This window comes from Schistocerca nitens, chromosome 3 (genome assembly GCF_023898315.1).
Source record: "Schistocerca nitens isolate TAMUIC-IGC-003100 chromosome 3, iqSchNite1.1, whole genome shotgun sequence".
NCBI classification, from domain to species: domain Eukaryota; kingdom Metazoa; phylum Arthropoda; class Insecta; order Orthoptera; family Acrididae; genus Schistocerca; species Schistocerca nitens.
In genome coordinates, this window is record NC_064616.1 from 826900785 (window position 1) to 826908257 (window position 7473).

General features: G+C 42.1%; 1 pseudogene; it reads right to left on the reverse strand.

Annotated features, from left to right (window-relative positions):
* Window positions 1-4839: 4839 nt before the first annotated feature.
* On the reverse strand, window positions 4840-4904 carry LOC126250474 (U6 spliceosomal RNA; annotated as a pseudogene).
* Between the last annotated feature and the right edge of the window lie 2569 nt (window positions 4905-7473).

A 7473-nucleotide genomic window follows, 5' to 3' on the forward strand; every position in this document is an offset into this window, starting at 1 on the left:
TTCGCAGACTGCCTTTCAGCCTATTCGTCGGATCACTGATGTACTTACGGAACAAGATTGGTTCTGTCACACTTCCCTGGGACACGTCTGACGATGCCTTTGTCTCTGAAGAACACTCGTCGTCGAGAACAACGTACTGGATTCTATTAATTAAGAGAAGATGGCGTGAACAATGGTGAGGCGGAACAGGCAAAACGGATATTTCTTGAAGACTACAGTGATGATGATGACCTTTTGCAGCAGAGCTGTTTCTGGGAACGGTTTTGAGTAGGCCTTAAACAGGACAGAATTCTATTATTACCTGCAGTGGTAGTAAATAACGTCTTCTCCTCTCAGGTATAAAAAATCTGCTCAGACCCATAATATGCGTAGTGTATCTGGGAGAGTGTTTGATGTTCACCTCCGTTTTCCTAAAAGATTTGCATAGATAAATTAACAGTTGTTATTTCCCGAAGTGTTTTCTTAAAACTTGACACAGTTCAGAAAAGAAAGAAGATTCAACGAATGTTTGAATTATTTTTATTACTGCACTTACATTAACACCCTGTTGGAAATACACTGCAGCAGTAGTATTCCACAACAATACTGGATTTATTCTGCAGCATTAAATTACAACAATATTTGTAGACAATAGTAGTTTTGTTTTGGACAGAGGTACGAAATGAGTAAACTTAAATAATATTTATATTCTTTTAGGCAGCATTACGAATTTATACTAGCACACTGAAAGCATTTGTAACCATCGTATTCTATGACACATTATTTGAATAGCAATTCAAAGTATTAATCGAGCTCATTTCCAACATATGTTTGAAAAAATTGGATTCTAACTGCATCATTTGAGTACATGTACCTACCCATTACGCACTTATGTTGTTTTTGTTGTAGTCTGTAGTCCGAAGACTGGTTTGACGCAGCTCGCCAAGCTCCTCTTTCCTATGCAAGCCCCTTCATCTTCAAATAACTACTGCAATCTACATCCATTGGAACCTGCTTACTGTACTCATTTCTTGCTCTTCCTCTACAATTTTCACTCCTCACACTTTTCTGTAATAATGAACTGACAATAGGATTGTGTCTTATCAATCGGTCACTTCTTTTGGTCAAGTTGTGTCACAGCCTTCCTTTCTTCTCAGTTCTATACCTCCTTATTAGTTACGCGATCTACCCATATAATCTTCAGCATTCTTCTGTAGTACCACATTTCAAAAGCTTCTTTCGTCTTCTTGCCGGCCGCGGTGACCGAGCGGTTCTAGGCGCTTCAGTCCGGAACCACGCTGCTGCTACGGTCGCAGGTTCGAATCCTGCCCCGGCCATGGATGTGTGTGATGTCCTTAGGTTAGTTAAGTTTAAGTAGTTCTAAGTCTAGGGGACTGATGACGTCAGATGTTAAGTCCCATAGTGCTTAGAGCCATTTGAACCATTCTCTTCATGTCTAAACTGTTTATCGTCCACGTTTCACTTCCGTACAAGGCTACACTCCAGACAAATACTTTCAGAAAACTCTTCAAAACGCTTAAATTTATATTAAATGTTAGCAGGTTTCTTCTTCTTCTTCAGAAACGATTTCCTTGTCATTGTCAGTCGACATTTTATATTATTTCTACTTCGGTCCTCATCAGTTACGTTACTGCTAACATATCAGAACTCATCTATTATGTTTAGTGTCTCATTTCCTAATCTAATTCTTTCATCATCATCTGATTTAATTCGATTACATTCCATCATCATTTAGAAAATGTTGAAAGATAGCCATAAAATTAATAAGACTATACAGTCACGAATTACTTAAATATCACATAATAGTGGTTGATAAATTAAAAATAAATTGACAGCAAAACATATACATCACCATAAAATATACTTTCACAGGATATGGATGTTACTTGAGAATCATTAGCTCAAAATCTATAATGGACTGTTATGTTTCTGAACCCAAAGTCTTCTTCACTATTTATTGATGCCAAAGTACCAACCTCCTGACATATTTTACATATTTGCGCTCAGTAATATCTTACGGTATAATTTTCTGGGGTAACTCATCACCTAGAAAGAAAGTATTGAGTGTAGAAAAGAGAGCAGTAACAATAATATGTGGTGTTCGTCAACGGACGTCGTGTGGGTACCTCTTCAACGAGTTAGGTATTTTAACTGAGCCGTCACAGTACAAATAATCGCTAATCAAATTCGTCATAAAAATCCTTCACAGTTTGAGAAGAACAGCGATGTCCATATCTACAAGGCTAGAGGGAAAAATGACGTTTATTACCCATTATTAAAGCTGTCGGCGGCTCAGAAAGGAGATAACATGCTGCAACAAAAAGTTTTGATCATTTTCCCAATAAAATAAAATTTCTGACAGGTAGTGTAACAAGTTTTAAATTTAATTTAAATTCATTTCTCCTGAATAACTTCTTCTATTCCATTGATGAATCTCTACTTAAAAGCTGGTAGCCAGAAAAAAACATTACATGTAACTGCATGAGTAGCACTAGAAATAATAATGTGTACATTAATGTAAACACTACTCCTATAAATTGACTCGTTTCACGTCATTTCGATTAAAGAATCGTTCAGACTATCTATGGAACATGTAACTAACCAACTAACTCAATTCTCCAGGTAGATAATGAAACAAGAAGGATCTAAGGAAAATCGCCCTGATGACAATCCATAAAGTTTACGTGCAATGTGTGAAATGTGTGGCTGGTGAGAGATATTAATGAACAATATAATATCAGTTTGGCATAATCAGATAACTGTTTTGCAAGTGTTTACACAAAAAACAACATTGGCTATATGTATTAACCACTGTGAAACTATTTCCACAAGTAATTATACTTCTGTACGAGTGAATTAGTTAACTATTAACTATAGTTTCTCTTTGTGTTAAGCTGAAATATACACTAAAAATGATCTGTGGGTGAATAAATAACTAAGCACCTAATATTGTTGATCATGATTCATCTGTCAGATGGAGACGCTAAGCTTGACACTCGCGTAATTATACTCTAGGGAAGTAAACTATGTGCTTGCATTGAGTTTCACCCTCTCTGCTATAATTACCCATAATAGCGCTGTCGGGCACTGAACGCCACACACTCATCGTGTTCATTTCCACAATATGCTTATACGTGCGGCACATCGAAGACAAGACGAAGGAAGGCTGTGATAGGGGATACCTCGCTTTATCACTGCGCTCAGTAATGAGCGTAAGAATTCAGTCATTTGGAAAGCAGGCAAAGAAAGACGTACCTATGAATCTTCAGCTTTTCCAGTGCACTGTCAGCTGATAAGAGTCGGGCTCACATTCTGGGGACATGTATAAATTTTAAAGATTAAAGAGTTAACTGGTTCCATAACAAGGCACTAAGAGAGAGAAGCGTAGTATACTGCGATACACCCGCCCATATTGTACGGGATTTCTGAGTGTAGCGTAACGAGAATTAAAAGTCCTCTCAGTGAAGACGTAGTACACTTGTATTGCGGCTTCACATTTGGTGACTGGTTTAAAGAGTAAGGAGACTGCCTAAGAGTTTCCTTCTTATTTTTTCTGGTAACAGCGTTTTGTGTACCCTGTCAACTACTTATTTCCAGAGTGAGATTTTCACTCTGCAGCGGAGTGTGCGCTGATATGGAACTTCCTGGCAGATTAAAACTGTGTGCCGGATCGAGACTCGAACTCGCGACCTTTGCCTTTCGCGGTCAAGTTCTCTACCAACTGAGCTACCCAAGCACGACTCACGCCCCGTCCTCACAGCTTTTTGGAAGGTCGAAGACGAGGTACTGGCAGAAGTAAAACTGTGTTCGAGTCTCGGTCCGGCATACAGTTTTAATCTGCCAGGAAGTTTCTTTACTTATTTCCAGTTTCTTCACCTAGTGCCGAGGATAGCATTAATAGCTATAAACTGCTGAAAACGGACTCTACTTTGTGAATATCAATACCAGACTGTAGTAAATAATAAAAACTTGTGCAATCACTCTTTCCTCCAATATTCACTACGGCACAGGTAGTGTAAACTCTAGACGGTTACCCTTAACCAAGAACACTTGTGTGCTTTACATGTGCAATATCCGTATGTTGACCATGTCAGCTTCTCACAAGCCAAGTTAGGGCGGTTGCGGGCAGACATGTTTCCTAACTATGCTACACTATGTCAACGTCGTCGGCTCCCATGTATGCACGCCAGTCCCTCACATCAGAAGATCAAGTACATGTCATCTCATCAACATCGCAACACAACCTATTATCTTAGCTGTGCCCATCCATAAAACGAAAACATTCACGAATTCCTTCACTGCTGCTGCTGTCCGCCTGTGGAACAAGTTGTCTTGCACTCTGCGCACTATTCAGTATGCTCTTCCATTTAAGAAAAAGCTGAAACACTGTCTTTTCTCAGCTTCCTTAAGTTTTTTTAAAAATCGACGCACGTGAGCTGTTTTTTCTATATGAAGCAGTAAAGCAAATGTCTCTATCTTTGGCCAGTTATCCTTCTTTCTGTTTCCTTTCAGATTAAGTCACGCCACTGTCTTTGATTCTGTCTTGATGACTAGCTTTTGTACCATGTCCCTCTTTCTTCCCATCTGTTATGTCCATTGCTGGCAGTACACTCAAGACAAAACTAAAGCTAAAGCTCGTCCTCTGCCAGTGCCCTCATTCGGTTACGGTGAGGAGGAGCGTGTGCCAGCACACGGCTCTTCCAGCCGTTGTCGGCTTTGCAGAGCTTGGAGTCGCTACTTATTACTCAAACAGTTCCTCTGTTGGCATCACGAGGCTGAGTGCACCATGCTCCAGTCCTATTATCAAAGAAAAATCCCTGGCAGAACCGGAAATCGAACCAAGGGCCATGCTAGTCTTCTCTGTATCGTTCCAATTTTAGTATATGTACCACTGAAGCGAGTACAAACTGACCTACAGAGGCGGCTTTCAGATTAAACTTCCCATATTGTAAGCTGTATTTGTTGTTCTGCTTCTTTTCAATTAATATAAACTCCGTGGTTTTTCTACTATCGCTGGTACTGTGTTCACTGTCTATGTTGTATCCCAAACTAAATGTAAGTTCTTTTCTAACAATGTTACAATGCACACAATGTAAAATATGTGGAGGGCCTAATTAGGTGTAAGCCAGAATCTGATGGCCATAATGTTGCCAGGGTAAAGAAATCGATATACAAATAAATAAAAATGAATGAAGAAATGCTTTGCACGGGAACCAAGTACATATCTCTATTTAGTTCTAATTCTATAAAGGAAAAAAAGCGAACAGACTCCCCAGTACTGACTATAAACGACCAAATCCACTTAAAGGAAGTTACACAAGAGTTTAAAGTCGTGGTAAATCCCATTAAGCCAGCACTATTCGACTCTGCCGTAGTCCCACGATGGAAATAGCTTCATATTTCTGTACAAAAATTGCAGTCAGCTTTCACAATTGTGTCAGAAAAGTTTTCTTATACTTTTGAAATATTATGAGTAGTAAGTCCAATAAATGCATTTGTGAACAGTCCGTGATTTGGTTGTTGACTCATTGTTTTCATTTGCAAGGGAGTGCAGCATGGACCTCAACACCAACATCTACAGTTACATCTATCACTATACGCTGAGAATAAATGGGAAGTGTTTGTCAAGAGCGTACATCATATTGCGTCGTATATTAAGGTTTCTTCCCGTTCCATCAACTTATGTATCGTGGGACCAATAGCTGCGTATAAGCAAAAGATGTTTTATGCTTTATTTTTTTCTGCACGAACTCTGCGTGATAGATACGAGGGGGTCAGAAGAATATTGGTACTTGTTCCTATGGAGAAGGGTTTTTGAAATTTTTCTAACACGTTCATGCAAGATATGTGGCGTACTTCTTTGAGTGTCTGCATTTAAGATTCTCAGTATTTCTGTTGGTTGTGCACGCTCTTAGTCTAACTTCGTACGGCCTCAGAAATTTGAGCAGCATTCAAGTATGAGCCATACACGTGTTTTGGGTGCCAGTTCTGTGGTAGACAACGAATAATACCCTGCCTTCTGCTTTACCTGGATTCCAAATATTTCTGTGCCATGAATGACCCTCTTGTGATTGACTAATCCTATAATTGTACAATAACGCGATTTTACGTTTCGTAAGAAGCAAACTTTGCACTTTCTACATTTAGATTTAGTTCACAGTATCTTCATCAGCCTGATATTTTCTCACACAGAATTTTCTACTCCACAGCTAAGGTCGCTAACGTAGACCTGTATTTCGCCACTAGTATTCCACCAGCAAGGTGAGTGGCGTAAAGTTCCTCATCACCAAACTTTATACCAATATTCTGGCACCAATGTCGAAACTTCTCCGCATATCTCATGGAATGAAGGCATGTGAGACTTTTAATGGCGACCCGTCCATCGGGAGGGAGTGTTAAGCTTTGCGGTCGCCTTGGTGTTTTTTGAAAGACGTAGGCTATGTGAACCATGCCCCTTGGCGAGGTGGAGTGGCTTGTGTTCCTCAATGATATACACTCCTGGAAATGGAAAAAAGAACACATTGACACCGGTGTGTCGGACCCACCATACTTGCTCCGGACACTGCGAGAGGGCTGTACAAGCAATGATCACACGCACGGCACAGCGGACACACCAGGAACCGCGGTGTTGGCCGTCGAATGGCGCTAGCTGCGCAGCATTTGTGCACCGCCGCCGTCAGTGTCAGCCAGTTTGCCGTGACATACGGAGCTCCATCGCAGTCTTTAACACTGGTAGCATGCCGCGACAGCGTGGACGTGAACCGTATGTGCAGTTGACGGACTTTGAGCGAGGGCGTATAGTGGGCATGCGGGAGGCCGGGTGGACGTACCGCCGAATTGCTCAACACGTGGGGCGTGAGGTCTTCACAGTACATCGATGTTGTCGCCAGTGGTCGGCGGAAGGTGCACGTGCCCGTCGACCTGGGACCGGACCGCAGCGACGCACGGATGCACGCCAAGACCGTAGGATCCTACGCAGTGCCGTAGGGGACCGCACCACCACTTCCCAGCAAATTAGGGACACTGTTGCTCCTGGGGTATCGGCGAGGACCATTCGCAACCGTCTCCATGAAGCTGGGCTACGGTCCCGCACACCGTTAGGCCGTCTTCCGCTCACGCCCCAACATCGTGCAGCCCGCCTCCAGTGGTGTCGCGACAGGCGTGAATGGAGGGACGAATGGAGACGTGTCGTCTTCAGCGATGAGAGTCGCTTCTGCCTTGGTGCCAATGATGGTCGTATGCGTGTTTGGCGCCGTGCAGGTGAGCGCCACAATCAGGACTGCATACGACCGAGGCACACAGGGTCAACACCCGGCATCATGGTGTGGGGAGCGATCTCCTACACTGGCCGTACACCACTGGTGATCGTCGAGGGGACACTGAATAGTGCACGGTACATCCAAACCGTCATCGAACCCATCGTTCTACCATTCCTAGACCGGCAAGGGAACTTGCTGTTCCAACAGGACAATG